This window comes from Chanodichthys erythropterus, chromosome 13, assembly GCF_024489055.1.
Source record: "Chanodichthys erythropterus isolate Z2021 chromosome 13, ASM2448905v1, whole genome shotgun sequence".
NCBI classification, from domain to species: Eukaryota; Metazoa; Chordata; class Actinopteri; order Cypriniformes; family Xenocyprididae; genus Chanodichthys; species Chanodichthys erythropterus.
In genome coordinates, this window is record NC_090233.1 from 1,238,519 (window position 1) to 1,255,594 (window position 17,076).

The 17,076-nt window shown below is 43.0% G+C and overlaps 1 protein-coding gene across 9 annotated transcripts in view; it reads right to left on the reverse strand.

Moving 5' to 3' along the window:
- LOC137033848 (integrin alpha-M-like) overlaps positions 1-17,076 on the reverse strand; it is a 311,934-nt gene that overhangs the window by 138,513 nt on the left and 156,345 nt on the right. The window lies entirely within an intron of this gene.

Genomic DNA, 17,076 nt, shown 5'->3' on the forward strand with positions numbered 1-17,076 from the left:
GGAGGCTCAGGACAGACACAAGGACCCTGACAGAATAGAGGCACAGAAGAAAATCCACAAAACCTCAAAGGCTCTGACAACTGCTCAACAACGAGAGCAGCTGGAAAAGGCAGCCAGAGAGGATTTGGTAAAAGAACTCTGTCACAAATAGTCACTGTTAAAAATAGCAAATTCTGAACTCTAGGACAAAGATGACAGGATCAGGACCGGTGAACGTCCTCTGGATGTGTCCAGACCTGGGACTGAAGCTCTGACCCAGCAGCTGGACAACACCAAAGATGAACTTGACATGGCCCAAAGAGAACTGAGACTCTCTTGCCTGCAGCAGAAGAACCTCCCCCAGCCAAGCACAGAGGTACAGAGAGGGGAGCCAAAGCCTTCTGCTTGACACCTTATCAGCCAATTTCCTGAAATCCTCTAAAGCTACAGAAGGAGAATGATTAATTCAGACAGACCCAGGCACTAGACCTACCACAGGGAGAAGCCATGGATGGAAACATCCTCTTCCTGCAGACACTGCATGATCTCCAACAGCAGGTAGCACAAGGGCGACTGGACATGCCTGCATCGAACCTGTAGGAGCTTTAACGCTAGTAAGGAGCCCCATGAACAGTACTTACTTGAGAAGTACTCAGAAGCACAAGCTTCTGACCACTCACACAAGACAACTCAGACCTGCTCAAGTCGGCGCTGCCACCAGAGCAGAGGGACACAGCAGACTTCAGACTCCTTTGGACTGAGAGCAGGGGTAACAAACGCTTCTGTCATCAACCCTAGGTCAGTCTGAAACACTCTTCACACTACAAATCCCATAAACTCTTCCTGCAACCATCTGCTTCATGGGTGTCCGAATGACAGGTGACACTGTCATGGCACCTGCGACCTCGACACCTGCTGAGCAAGCTCAAAGACCTGAACCTTGCCACCAGCAAACGTCTCGCCCGCACTAACTGACTTTAGGGTGACAGGTGACACACCGTCAAGGCACTGGATGCCTTGATTCCTGCAGCACCAGCTCAGAGAACTTAGCTTGCTCACGGTCTGCATCAACGACCACCACTCCAGGAGACACATACAACCAGGGCCCATCACATTCTTCAGCCTTGTGTGTCAGTGATGTGTCTGATCTTTCTGCACCTTCAATGTCGCTCACTGTTGCCATAAGAGAGACAACAACAAGCGAAAGGGGGGAAATTATGTAATGACTGAGACAAATCAGACACAATTATTTGTTAGTTCACCAATAGTTTTAAGCTCACTCTGGGATTTGACTGTCCCCATCCCCCGGGAAGTTTTCAGTTACAAGTTTATTGCGCTGAGGAATGTCGTTGCCGCATGGAGAGCAGAGAAGAGACACAGAAAATCTGCATCTTCCTTGCATTTTCCACAGACTCTATGGTATTAATGTATAGACAGACTGTGCTATAAATTAATCCTTCTCAGGAAATGGTATCCATTATTACTGTTGTTGTATTGTACTCATTGTATTAACATGTTTGATGATTGTTAAATGTTATGACCTGCACAGTAACTTCAATTATGCCATGTTTGGTGTCTATGCATTCGTGTCGAGCAGATTTAAATGTTTGTATATGCAGTATGTCCATACCTGCACAACACCTAAGTGTTATAAGAATCTTTAATAGTACTTCTTCAAAGCTCAACCAGTTTAATCTTGCTCGGTCATAAAAGCCCAACCAAGGGGAGGTGTGTGTCACCCGGAAATACAACGACCTCATTGGCCCCCATCATTCCTAAGAGGTTGGCTTTGACCAGAGGTTAACACTCTGAGGTCTGACGGTATCGCCGGCGATACCACCGTGGCTTTTTTCTTATCAGTGTGAAAGAGACTCAAAATACTCCGTCAATGTTGCACATACAATTAAGAGTTATACACCATTTTAATCTGTGGAATATCTTCTTTCATTTGTGTACACTCAGAGTAAAAACAGAATGTTGTGCTTTTTGTAAAATAAAGAAAACTAACATGATGCGTGATCTCTCCTCTCCCTCTGAACGAACTCCAATCTGATAGTTCTCAGAAAATGAACTGTAACTTAGTGAATACTAATGACAAAAAAAATTACACTTATGTCTAAAAAAACGTTAAGATGTCAGGTTTTAAATCATGTAAGTCAAATCAAAAACAAACCTTCTTTGTTTATGTAATCTGTATGAAAAGAGAGCCATGTCAGAAATCCGTGATTCAGCTCATTATCTGCTAATGCGGCCACGCCCACGGAGCCAGCGCTCTTCAGACGCTAATTCAGAGGCAATACATGCATTCATTATCTCAATCGTGTATTTATTGTCTTGAAAAGTGTTTATCTGGATGTAAAAGTCATGGTTAGCGATCTCTAGAAAACATGCAGTTACTTCCTGTTTACTTGTTTTCTACAGATGAAGTTTAGATGAGTTTTTGTTTCTTTAGCGCCCTCCGGCTGCAGTATGTATTGGAAACTCCATTCATGGAATAGCCTCTTCTTCTTTTAGATGAATTTGTGGACTAAAATGCACAGATCGCCCTCCGACTTCAAGGATGAATTGAAAACACCAGCGCTCATAGTAATGACAATGAATATTAAGTTAATATAACTCCTCTTTATAGAAAATTGACATAAGCATATGAGAATCCAATATTTCTCCAAATGTGCATGCTTTTAAACTAAAAGTCTATATTCAGACTCTTTGCATCACAGAAATACATTATATTTTAAAGTATAATATAAAACCATTACTTTATATTGTAATAATATTTTTCTGTATGTTTCATATATCATAATGAGCTTGAGACATCACAGAAGGTTTTTTTTCACAGCCTACCTGACTGAAATGCCTCATTAATATGCAAGTCATTTCAGCTCATTACTATCCAATTCTTTTGTCTTCTCAGGTGAGAATGGCCCATTTTCAGTGGTGATTCACGCCTCCTCGCATACTGTGTTTCTTGGCAAAAAGTGTCTTACAAAAACTAAATCAATATATTGTTTTATATGAAGGAGTAGGCAGCATAATTTTTACATAATTTTGAAGCCAAAACTCTAGTCTACAACCTCCAATACCCTAAAGTCTTATGAACACAGATTTATTATACTTTTTTTGGCCTTATTTCTGTGACTTAAGTTTTTTGTTTTTTCAACAACCACGCATAAATGTTATTCCTTCAAAAACACAAACATATACATACATGTTCCTCACATATTATTGTAGCCTAGTTTGTGCTGAATACAGTGTAATGACACTTTTTCCATTAATATGTTTATGAACAACTGAAAAAAGCACAAATGTCAGAGCATGTCAAAACTTCTCCAGGCCCCAAATCAGCCTCAGACTCCAGAGGGTTAAAAACGATTGAACAGGGCCACTCCCTCTCTTTTTCTCCTTGCTCCTGAATGACCGAACAGACTGTCCTTGCGGCCTAGGCGAGCCATGTGCTCCTCATCCAACATGGAAAAGACTGATAAAAACTCCGGACTGAATCCTCAAGACCTCTCCTCAGATGGCAGAGCCGATGCTCCTCAGCCTAAGGGCATCTTGCAAGTATCGTACATTTTAACACTAAATAGCGATTTAGTATTAATTTGTAAGACTTACCTTTGCTATTGCTGAAGAAACTGATGATTCCTTTCCAGATTGTCTTTGACATTTCATTTCATGCATCTCTTCCGGTTCAACACTATCATTACTCATTCTGACTTGCATGTGTGTGTGTGTGACCCTTTATGCATGTTATGTTATGTGTTTCTTAGTTTAGTTATGTGTTTGTGAGTTAGTTAATAAAGATTGTGCACAATACACGTTTGGTTCTGACTCCGTCTGCTAATGAATTGCCTCTTAATTGATAGATCCGGACTATGTGCTCTGAGTAGTACAGTACAATAAGAAATATTATTTTTCCATAACTTGGAAATTGACATTTCTTAGAATTAATAAACAATCAACACTGAGCGTTCACTGGACGAACAGGTTAACTGATTGTAATGTTAATTTTAATGTAGCCACGTCCAGTTAATCTGATTAACGGATTTGCATATTCACAATTAATCATAATTAATAATCATAATGAATTATGAATAATTATTAATATTTCCCCTTTGAGTTAATTTTCGCTACAGGGGGGACAAGGAGGATTTAACCGTCTCGCCCCCCTAAGGAACCTGACGACCAGGTCGTGCTGACCAACAGATTTGCCAACTATGTGGTCGTGGTAAGCGGAGATAGCAGCAGTATGAACTTTGAGGGTGGAGGGGGACAGCCTACGCTCCAACCCTTGCTGCAAGGAGGAAAGCACGACTCCAATCGAGCATCTTCGGGGGTCTTCTCGGCGAGAAGTGCACCACTCGATGAACAGGTTCCACTTCGAGGCGTAAGCACGTCTCGTAGACAGTGCACATGCCGAAGTGATGGTGTTAAGTACCTCAGGGGGTAAGTCACCTAGAACCTCCGTGCCCATCCAGGGACCAGACATGGAGTTTCCAGAGGTCTGGACGCGGGTGCCAAAGAGTGCCCCATCTCTGAGAAGAAGGTCCTTCCTCAGAGGAATGGGCCAGGGAGGGCTGTCGCAAGGAGTGAAAGTTCTGGGAACCAGGTCTGGTTGGGCCAATAGGGAGCAACTAAGAGGACCTGCTCCTCGTCCTCCCTGACTTTGCACAGGGTCTGTGCAAGTAGGCTCACTGGGGGAAAACGCATATTTGCGAAGACCCCAGGGCCAGCTGAGTGCCAGTGCGTCTGTCCCGAGTGTTCCCTCGGACAGGGGGTAAAACAACTGGCAGTGGGAGGTTTCCGGTGAGGCAAACAGGTCTACCTGAGCCTCTCTGAATTCTCTCCAAATCAGCTGGACCACCTGGGGGTGGAGTCGCCACTCTCCTGCCAGCTCAGCTCATGATAGCTTGTCGGCCACATGGCTGAGCACACCAGGGAGAAGAATGGAACAAAGCGACCTCAGATGCTTCTGACTCCAGAGGAGGAGATGGAGGACGAGTTGCGACATGCGACGGGAGCATAGACCACCTTGACGGTTGATGTACGCAACGGTCGCAGTGTTGTCCGTACGGACCAGTACATGCTTGCCCCATAGCGGCCCTTTGAGGTGGCTCAGAGCAAGACATACTGCTAGCAACTCGAGGCAATTGATGTGCCAATGCAGATGGGGTCCCGTCCAAACCCCTGACACTGCATGCCTGTTGTATGTGGCACCCCAGCCGGTGGCAGAAGCATCTGTGAATACCACAGCATGCCGGGACACTTATTCTAGGGGCACTCCTGCCCGGAGAAACAAAGGGTCCGACCACGGACTGAAGGCTTGGCGGAACTCCTGAGTGATTGGCACCCGGAACATGCCACGTTGCCACACCCATCTCGGGACTCGGCCGTGAAGCCAGTGTTGAAGCAGTCTCATATGAACCAGACCGAGCAGGGTTACTGCCGCCGCGGCCGCCATATGCCCCAGGAGCCTCTGAAAGAATTTCAGTGGGACCGCTGTCCTGCCATTGAACGTATTCAGGCAGTTCAACACCGACTGAGCACATTCCTCTGTGAGGCGTGCTATCTGTTCGACTGAATCCAGCTCCATACCGAGAAAAGAGATCCTCTGCACAGGGGAGGGTTTGCTCTTTCCCCAGTTGACCTGAAGACCCAACTGGCTGAGGTGACTGAGCACCAAGTCCCTGTGTTCGCACAACCGATCCCGAGACTGTGCTAGAATGAGCCAGTCATCTAGATAGTTGAGAATGCGAACACCCTGTTCTCTCATGGAAACGAGGGCTCCCTCCACGACTTTCGTGAAGACGCGGGGAGACAGGGCCAGCCCGAAGGGTAGGACTCTGTACTGATATGCTCGACCTTCGAATGCGAATCTCAGGAATGGCCTGTGTTGCGGAAGAATCGAAACATGGATGTATGCGTCCTTCAGGTCGATCACTGCAAACCAATCCCAGGGACGGATGCACTCGAAAATGCGTTTCTGCGTGAGCATTTTGAACGGTAGCTTGTGGAGGCTCCGATTCAAAACTCGCAGGTCCAAGATCGGTCGTAACCTGCCGCTTTTCTTGGGTACAATGAAGTAGGGGCTGTAGAACCCCGACCTCAAATCGGCTGGAGGGACCGGCTCTATTGCATCCTCCACCAGTAGGACTGCGATCTCCGCAGGCAAGACAGGGGCAACGACATCTTTCACTGTAGTGAAGAGGACGTCCCTGAACTTGGGGGGATGCCGGGCGAACTGAATCGCATAGTCGAGCCTGATGGTCCGAAGGAGCCAGCGAGATGGACTGAGGAGCGCTAACCAGGCTCGCAGAGACCGTACAAGGGGGACCAAAGGGACCACCAGCGTACCTGCAGCAGGGCAGCGAGGGTGGAACACAGGGACGTGGCTCGGGGGGCTCTCTTTGTGAGGCGGCCCGAAGCGGCGTCACAGTGTGCTAGGCAACACTTACCTGGTTCCACGGATGGACAGAGGGAGCAGTCGAGGCTTTGGCTGCCGCTGCTCGCTGCTGTCCGCTGGCGACAGAAGAGGGGGATGAGAGTGGTGAGGTTTTTCTCCTCCCACTGCTCTCCAACCCTTTTCAGACCTGGAAATGGAGGAACTGCACTTTTAAATTTGGGTACCGCTGCCTCTTTGGTCAGTGGCGGAACAGAAACAAACCCAATAAAAGGATTTACCACCCGGCCCTCCTCCAGGGGTGGAAGAGCAGCCCCACCCATCTCTGGGTCGCCCGTCTCAGGGGTGATTCTCACCAACCACTTAAACAGCTGCAGAGACACAGCAGAGCCTGCTGGGCCGGAGTTTCTTGCAGGGGACGACACCCTTGGCGACGAGCAGACTGAGGGGTGGCCCAAGAGGAACTGAATGGTTTGTCATGGGAAGCTCCCTGATCCGCTACTAACTGAGGAGAACCGCAGAAAGTTTTAAATACCAACATAATAGAACAGTAAACATTAAAAAGTCTCTCAAATTTCGCATCTTGCGGGACTTCCGGGTTAAGCATGGCGTGAGTAGGTGAACATGAGTGTAGCTCCCGACTTCTTTCGTTCATTTGGTCGTTATTCTTTCGATATAAGTCCACCACAGTCTATTATCTGGCAGCTAATATTACGTGAAATCTAGGAGGAACAAAAATAGCGAGTAGAAAGCAAATTCTGAATAAAACTAGCGACAGAGACGGCGAAGCTTCTTCGAGCAAGACCGACGAAATTGCACCACCGCCTGAGGGCCTAATGGCTTTACCTGAAGATCTCGAAAAACTCCGGTCAGCGCTCCTTTCTGACATGACGCAAGTAGTTCACTCACTTTTAAAAACAGAGCTGGCTGGCGCATTATCACCTGTGAACGTGACATCGGAGCAAGTTAAATCATATTACGAAGCTCATGATGAACGACTTTGCGAGGTTGAAGACGGGCTAAATGATTAAAGTGACAGGCTGGCGAATGTTGAGGTTTCAATGGATGCGCTACGGAAAGAGAACTTGTTCCTGAAGGAAAAGCTGGACGATCTCGAGAATCGCTCACGAAGATCTAACATGAGAGTGGTGGGCATCCCTGAAAGGCTGGAAGGGTCAGACCCGATTAAATTTATGACTGAGTTTTTTGAGGAAGTGCTGGGGAAGGACTTTTTTACGAGTCCTCTTGTTCTTTCTCGTGCACACCGAGTCGGACCCAATCCAACTAACGATACAAGGGCCAAGCAGACCAAACCCAGAGTGTTTCTGGTTCTTTTTCACTTTTTCCAGGATAAGCATTGCATCCTCCGATTCAGCAGGCAACAGCGGGAGCTTCTGTTTTGTGTTTTTCCATGAGGATTTCAGCGTTGAACTAGGGAAAAAGCGAGCTGCGTTTAAAGATGTTAAGTCTCGGCTCTACGAGAAGGGAGTCCGATTTGGTCTCTTGTACCCTGCAAGGCTCCGTGTTACTCATGAAGGGAAAACACACCTCTTTGACACGCCAGAGGAAGCCAATGAGTTCTACCGTACTCACTGGGGTGAAGAATAATGTGCAAAGACGTTGCTTTCGTTCCCTCGGGTAAGAAATAGAAAACTGTTGGTTTTATATCCTATGTGTAAAACCCAAGGCTGAACTGGACTTATGGAAATAATTGTACACTCCATTTTGGCATTTATTTATATTTCAAAGCCGGATAATGTACTCAAATGTTGACAATTTTTGTTTCTGAACTTCTTTTAGAAGGGGGCTACATCGACATTGTATATGACTCCATTTGTTGTTAGTTTGCATACTTTGGAAGTCTTTTCATTAATCTTTGTTTATCTGCGATCATCCTCAGTTGGGCAATTAGATCTAGGTATTATAATGTTCTTTTCCTGTTTCGTTGGGGGGGGGGGGGGTGTTAGGGGTGGTTGGCAGCTTTGTTTACCTTTGGTTTCTAGGTCTGGTATCTCTTTTTTGTCATTTATGGTTAAAATTTGTTTCAGTTTGGAACCCCTGCATGCTTCTTAATTTTACATCACTCAGGTAATATAGGTGATGATAATGGAGGTCATCCTGTGAGGCTGATGACATGGAATGTCAGGGGATTAAACGGTCCTGTTAAAAGAGCTAAAGTTTTCTCCCATCTTAAATCTTTCAAACCAGATATATTATTTTTACAGGAAACACATTTAAGACCAGAAGATCACAATATAATTCGCAAGATATGGGTTGGTCAAATTTTTCATTCTAAATTTAACAGTAAATCAAGAGGTGTGGCAATTTTAATTAATAAGAGAGTACAATTTATACCTTCTGACACAATCTGTGACCCTAATGGTCGTTACGTTATTGTCTCTGGATCTCTCTTTCAAGTCCCAGTGGTTTTAGTTAACGTTTATGCTCCCAATTGGGATGATGTTCAGTTTGCAAATAGTCTCCTAATCATTAATTCCCAAGCTTAATACACATCATTTGTTATTTGCTGGAGATTTTAATTGTGTTTTTGATCCTCAGCTTGACAGGTCCAGCACTAGTAGCAATGTTTCTGATATGGCAAAGGCTTTTTCTCTATTTATGCAACAGAACGGCTGTGTGGATCCTTAGAGACTCTTAAATCCAATGACAAGGCAATTCTCCATTTATTCCCATGTCCATCACTCCTTCTCTAGATTAGACTATTTTTTTTATAGACAACATGTTTATATCAATGATTAAGAAAGTTGACTACTCGGCTATAGTTGTTTCCGATCATGCACCTGTTGTGCTGGACCTGCATTTCCCTTCAAACATCAGGGAACGCCCACTCTGGTCATTTAATTCATTACTACTATCTAACGATAAATTCTGTAACTTTGTCTCAACTAATATAGACACGTTTCTGGAATTCAATAAAACGGATACAGTGTCTTACTCCTTACTTTGGGAGACTTTGAAAGCTTACTTGAGGGGCCAAATATTACGATATTCTGAATCGCCTACAGCTGAATTACGTAAAAAAGAGTGGAATTGCAGACAAAGTTTAATTTTGTATCCACTACTCATGCAGAGCAATTAATAATGAGGACACGTGGTCTTTACTATGAGTATGGAGACAAAGCAAGCCGGCTCTTGGCTCACCAGTTGAAACGTCTGGCTGCTTCCCGTCTTATTTCCCAGATAAAGGACTCTAATCAAACTTTAACTAGCAATCTAGAAGAAATTAACAAAACTTTTAAAACCTTTTACTCTTCATTATATACTTCTGAATTCCCTTCAGACCCAACAGATATGGAAAATGTTTTAGATAATTTAGATATTCCCACCCTGCAAGCAGATAAGGTGGAAGATTTAGAGCATGACCTTGCGATCGAGGAAATCAGTAGGGCCATTATGGCAATGAAGAGTGGGAAGTCTCCGGGCCTTGATGGGTATCCTATAGATTTTTATAAGAAATTTAGGGAGAAACTTGCGCCAATTCTTCTGCATGTTTTTAAGGAATCGTTGGAGGCAGGCTCTTTGCCTCCAACTTTTTCGCAAGCATCCATTTCACTCCTACTTAAAAAAGATAAAGATCCCACCCAGTGTGAATCATATCGTCCCATATCTCTTTTAAATACTGACATTAAAATATTAGCTAAAGTGTTAGCATTTCGTTTAGAATGTGTCCTTCCCTCAATAATTTCAGACGATCAAACGGGATTTATTAAAGGTCTCCAATCCTTTTCTAATATTCGTAAATTTGCTAACATAATGTATCTTTCTGATCCTTCTCCGCACCCAGAGGTAGTTTTTTCCCTGGATGCGGAGAAGGCATTTGATCGAATTGAATGGCCATATTTGTTTGCAGTCTTAAAGTTTGGTTTTGGTAATATTTTTTTGTCTTGGGTTAAATTAATATATAAGTCCCCTTCAGCTTCCATTCGGACCAATTATTCCCGATCAGACTTTTTTCCATTAACACGTGGGACTCGTCAGGGATGCCCACTGTCCCCACTCCTTTTTGCCATTGTGATTGAACCTCTTTCAATAGCTCTGAAAACATCAACAACATTCAAAGGAATTAAGCAAGGGGGTATTGAACATCGTGTGTCTTTATATGCTGATGACCTTTTGCTTTACATCAGTGACCACATATCTAGTTGTCCTCTAATTATATCATTATTAGGTCGGTTTGGTAACTTTTCTGGATACAAATTAAATTTCCAAAAAAGTGAATGTTTCCCCATTAATAATTTGGCCTTACAAATTCAACAAGAATCATTACCCTTCCGTTTTTCTCTTGATGGGTTTAAATACCTTGGAATTCATATGACGCGCTCCTTTTCTTCTTTGTTTGAAGCCAATTATAAAGCTCAGTTAAAAGAAGTAAAGGCAGAGTTGGCAAGGTGGCATAGTCTTCCCCTTACCTTAGCTGGAAGAATACATTCAGTGAAAATAACAATTCTTCCCAAATTCCTTTATTTGTTTCAGTCCCTACCAGTTTTTTTGCCCAAATCTTTTTTTCCGTTTAATCAACCAATCCATATCCTCTTTCATTTGGGAAAATAAGATCCCCAGGGTTAACAAACATGTTCTTCAAAGAACCCGCGATGTTGGTGGTTTAGGTCTCCCAAGTTTTACTCATTATTACTGGGCATCAAATATTCAGAAGATATTATTTTGGCTTCATCGCCCAGAAACAAATTGGTGTTTAATTGAAGCACATACATATCACTCTTCTTCTCTCCCTGCTTTAGTGTACTCTTCCTTGCCTTTGAAAGCTTCTCGATTCACATCCAATCCTATTGTACTTTCTACTCTCAAGATCTTTAATCAGTTTCGTTGTCACTATAAATTTACATCTGCATCGGTTTTGGGTCCTATTTACAAAAATCATTTATTCCCTCCCTCTACACTGGACTCATCATTTAGACAATGGGTAGTTTCCGGGTTGAAATGCATCAAAGATTTATATACTGAAGGTTTATTCAACAGTTTTGAGAACCTCTGCAGATTGTATGATCTCCCACAAAACCACTTTTTTAGATATCTTCAGATTCGTAATTTTGTTAAAACAAATTCCCATCCTTCCCTGACCTTCCTCCTACCTCACCTTTAGATAATCTTACTCTCAATTTTTATAATAAAGGATTGATTTCACTTTTATACTCCCAGCTCATGTCTTTGAAAGAGTACAATCTGGATAAAATTAAATCCAGATGGAAAGAGGAATTGGGCATTGAGCTATCTGAGACTTTTTGGAGGGAGGCGCTTAAAAAGGTCCACTCATCATCATCTTCTGTTAGGTTAGGGCTCATACAATTCAAAGTGCTGCACAGGGTTCACCTGAGCAAGGCATGGTAAGCTGGAATATATCCTGGAGTAGATGCAGCCTGTGATAAGTGCTCTTTTTCCCCAGCCAGTCTGACACATTCGTTTTGGTCTTGCTCCTCTCTAAGTAATTACTGTGTTTAAAACTATCAGTGATGCACTTGGGGTGATATTGCAGCCTTGTCCTTCAATAGGTATTTTTGGAACCCCCAGTGACACTATGATCATTTCTTTAACTGCAACCCAGAGGGACATTATTGCTTACACCTCTTTATTGGCCCGCAGAAGAATTTTGTTATGTTGGAAATCCCCTACTCCTCCTTCTGTGACAGATTGGCTAGAAGATGTTATGTCCTTTTTAAAATTAGAGAAGATAAAATTTACATTAAGGGGATCGGTGGACATGTTTTACTCAAAATGGGAACCCATTTTGTCATATTTTAAAAATTTGAAAGAATTACTCAGTTGTTAATTTTTTACTCTCCATATATGTGTCTTTCTCTTTACCTTTTTTTTTTTTTTTTCTGTATTTGATGTTTTGTCTTCAGTGTCCTCAGTGTAATTTGTCTCACAGAATGGCTAAAAAAATTATTATTATTATTATTTCTTCTTCTTTTATCTATTCACACTGTAATACTATTATTGTAATAATAATATTATCATAACCATGTAGTGGTATGCATGGGTCCATGCCTTGAAAAGATGTCAGACATTATGCTGTTTTGTTGTAGCTAAGCTGTCTAGGGAAGGGATAGGTTTGGGTGGGTGGGGAGGGGGTGTTGTTGTTACATTTAAAATAGAAGGAAGTAAAATGTATCTTGGATTGTATTAATGTATGTTGTTTTACTCCTTCAATAATAATAAAAAATAATAAATTAAAAAAAATTCTCATCTTGCTAAAAACTGCTTAAAATAACACATTATTTCAACATTTACTCTCCTAGATCAGCCCCTTTGCAGAGCATGATGGGGAGTGAAAGTCCTGTTTGATCGAGTCCTGGTTGAATTTACTTGATTGAAACATGTTATTTTAATATGAAAACATCGTTAAGTCAAAAAGAAATAATGTCAAGTCAATTCAACATGAAGCAATTAAATTTGAACGCGAAACCTAATACAATGGCGTTCTAAATAAGTTGTTTAAATAAAGTGAACAGCATCAAAAAATCATTTAGTCTAGTGAAGCTGTGACTGCTGAGAAGGAAAAAGGTACTAAAGTTAATGGGAAGAGCACTGCTACTGATTCAAAGACACTGGATGTGGAAATGATGAAAGAAGTGATAGAAGCTACAGCAGATGAGGACAGTATAACGATGGAGGATGAAGAAATGGTGCTTAAGGTTCCTGTAGTGAAAAGGAAATCAAAACAAAGTGAAAGGGGGTAAAAAAAAAAAATGAATAGTTAAAAATCAGAAAAGGATGGAGAAGATTATAGTACACGACTTCCACACTTCCTCTCATCCCATCTGCCCTAGAACATCTCCGAGGTGCCGCTGTGTTCACCAAGTTGGACCTCCGCAGCGCGTATAACCTCATCTGGATACGTGAGGGGGATGAGTGGAAGACAGCATTTGTGACCCCTACTGGACACTACGAGTACTTGGTCATGCCGTATGGACTTGTCAACACCCCCTCCGTATTCCAGGACTTCATCCATGAGGTGCTCCGGGAGTTCCTACACAAGTCAGTCCTGGTCTACATCGACGACATTCTGATTTACTCCCGGACCATCGCCACCACGTTGCGGAGGTCCTGCAGAAGGGGAATCCAAGTAGACTGCACCCATGTGCCACCTTCTCCCGCAAACTCAACCAGACGGAGATCAATTATGACATCAGGAACAGGGAGCTTCTGGCCATTAAGCTAGCCCTCAAGGAGTGGAGGCATTGGCTCGAAGGAGCCAAACATCTGTTTGTCGTACTATCTGACCAAAAGAAACTGGAATATCTTTGAGATGCGAAACGACTAAACCCACGCCAAGCATGATGGACTCTGTTTTTCACCCATTTCAATTACTCCATCTCTTATCACCCAGGATCCAAAAATGTAAAAGCTGACGCCCTCTCTCGTATCCATGGTCCTGAAGAGAGTCCTGAAACCCCGGAACCCATTCTGTCAGAGAAGCTTTTTGTTAACCCCATTGTCTGGTCTGAAGAGACACTTCCTGAGTCCAATGCCTCCACCAATGCTCCTCCGGGTTGTCCCCCAGGCTTGCTCTACATCACCCGGACACGGTGCACTCCCCTCATTCACGCATCTCACACATCACTGGGCACTGGGCCACCCTGGAGTCAATGAAACTCTCTCGTTGCTTAAACAGCGCTTCTGGTGGCCGAACATGGCATCAGATGTCAGGAGGTACATGCAGGGATGCAAGGAACACGCCATCTCTAAGAGTCCACGGCATCTTCCCTCCGGAAAACTCCAACCTCTGCCCATTCCCAATCGTCCTTGGTCACACCTAGGAGTCGATTTCATCACTGATCTTCCTACCTTGGATAATTGTACCTGCATATTGGTGGTTGTTGACAGATTTTCTAAGTTATGTTGTCTGATTCCTTTAAGGGGACTGCCCACTGCCATGGAGACTGTTGAACTACTGTTTAATCATATCTTCAGATATTATGGAATTCCTGAGGACATTGTATCAGATAGAGGGCCACAGTTCATCTCCAGGGTCTGGAAGGCCTTCTTTGCACTCCTAGGTGTGACCGTCAGTCTCTCCTCAGGATACCATCCACAGACGAATGAGCAGACGGAGCGGAAGATCCAAGAGATCGGGCGCTTCCTTCATACCTTCTGCCATAGCCACCAGGCCTCTTGGAGCCAGTTCCTGGGTTGGGCCGAGTACGCCCAAAACTCTCTGCGGCAGCCTACCATCGGACTCACCCCGTTTCAGTGTGCGTACTCGGCTACCAACCCCCATTGTTCCCCTGGTCAGGGGGACCCTCAGACGTACCAGCGGTCGACTACTGGAGCCAGAGGGTCTGGGACTGCGCAAGAGGGTCTGGGACTGCGCGCACCATCAGCTCCAACAGGCCCTACGCAGGCGCAGGATGACAGCCAAACTTCGATGCTCCACCGCTCCAAACTACCAGCTGGGACAGAAGGTTTGGCTGTCGACCAGAGACATCAGGATGCGCCTGCCCTGTAGGAAACTGAGTCCCAGGTTCATTGGCCCCTTCACCAGAAGTGTCAGTTTTACATTTATATCTGCCATCGTATTTACCCGCCATCACTTACCTGCACTCTGTCACTCTACTGGTTGTTCAACACTATCACCTGCATTCCTGTGTCGCTGTCCCCTTCTGTATTGTAACAAACAGAATATATATATATATATATATATATATAAACCGATCATTAAGTTTGCAACTTTAAATCTGAATGGAGCAAAGGATATTAAGAAAAGGAGTCTAGGTATAGATAAAGGTATAGATATAGATTTTGCCGAAGAAACCCATAGAAATGCTTTAAATGAAGTGGATTGGAAAAGAGAATGGGAGGGTTTGGTTATCCTGAGTCATAAGAGCAGTACAAGTGCTGGTATAGGAGTCTTCTTTGCAAATACCTCACCTCATATGAGGTGGAGGAAATTGTTGAAGGAAGACTTTCATGTTGCAACTTTTGTTTTAGCAAACGTGTATGCTCCAGTTATGGCAACTGAGAGATTGTTGATTTTAGAGACACTGTCAAATACAATACAAAATTGTGATTCTGAACATTATCTCAAGATTTGCAATTTAAAAAGCAAATACAACTACAAATGTAACAATAAATATAACAACAAATACAACAACCACTGAATACAACTTTGTTTTTGTTTTTTCATTTGCATGAATCATGAAGTGTCAGATCGGAGTGTATTTTCTCGAAAAGTACCATTAAAACTAGAACAATGGAAACCTATGGAAAGTCCCCACAATTCACAAAAACAAACATGTGTGTGTGTGTGTGTGTGTGTGTGTGTGTGTGTGTGGTGTGTATTGGTATGTAGTCACATGGTTCTTAACCCACAAGGGGGTGATCCTTTCGAAGTCCCCAGAGCTGGGGACTGGGGTTCTCTGTTTAGTTTCTGACAGGGCCACAAAGATGCCAAATCCCAGTCTTTCTTAGACTGGCCGGAGCCGATTCATGATTTACATGCACCGTTCAGGAGGCTAAAAGCTTTTTGAGAATTCCAAAGTTGGTTGGCTAAGACGGATATTGTACAGGCGTTACAACTTCAATGTCCCCCAGAATATGGTTAAAAAAATAAAAGCTCTGGAAAATGATAAAATGATATTGTAGAGCTTCAAAGTTTAGGTGATTTGACAGGAAATCGAGTGAACTCTCTCATTGGAAAGAAAGCAGAATTAAGGGGTCTGCTAGGTAGCAAAGCACAGGGGGCATTGATCAGATCTCATTTTCAGATTTTTTTCTGAAATAAATGCTCCATCCAAGTTTTTTTTTTTTTTCAGCCTGGAGAAGAAAAATGGCCAAAGCAGACTTTTTCACTGTCATCGGGCAGCCAATGAGCAAGAGCTCACTGAAACTGCTGATGTATGCAGGAGGGCTGCTGAGGTTTATAAAGATTTATTTAAATGCAAGTATGCAGAAGATCATGATCGTTTGCAGGATTTTCTTGGAGGCCTACCCCAAGTGCAGGAGGCAAAAGAAGAGTTGGTGAGCCAACTACTTCCAAGAGAATTACGTGCAGCTTTAATGAGTATAGAGGGGTTAGATGATTTTTGTCCAAAGATTAGATGATTTTTAGTCCAAATTTTTAGACAATTTTGGACTAATTACAAATATTTTTGATATAGCCAAGATTACAGGTCAAAATTTTGGGTTGATCTCATTAGATCAAGAAAAGGGCTTTGACCGAATTGAGCACCAATACTGAATGTACTTGAGAATTTTGGGTATCCTACAAATTTTATTGAAATGGTTAAAGTAAATTGTTTTTTTAAATGAGGAGTTAGCAAACTTTTTACAGTGCATTGGTTATGCGTGATGCCTTATAAATTATTGCGGGGCAAATTAAAATATTAATTTAATTCTAAAATTAGCCTCATCATCATCATACAGATCATTGCAGAGAGGGGTTTGAGATCGCTGGGCCTGGTATGTGCTATTTGCAGCGTGTTTCTTTATTTGCTTGTGTTGTGAGTATTTGCAGCACGTTTCTGTATTTGCTTGTGTTGTGAACTTTTGCAGCGCATTTCTGTATTTGCATGTGTTGTGAACTTTTGCAGTGCGTTTCTGTATTTGCATGTGTTGTGAACTTTTGCAGCACGTTTCTGTATTTGGTTGTGTTGAGAACTTTTCCAGCACGTGTTGTCAAACTGATGAAAATGTTTTCTTTATTTGCTGGTGTTTTT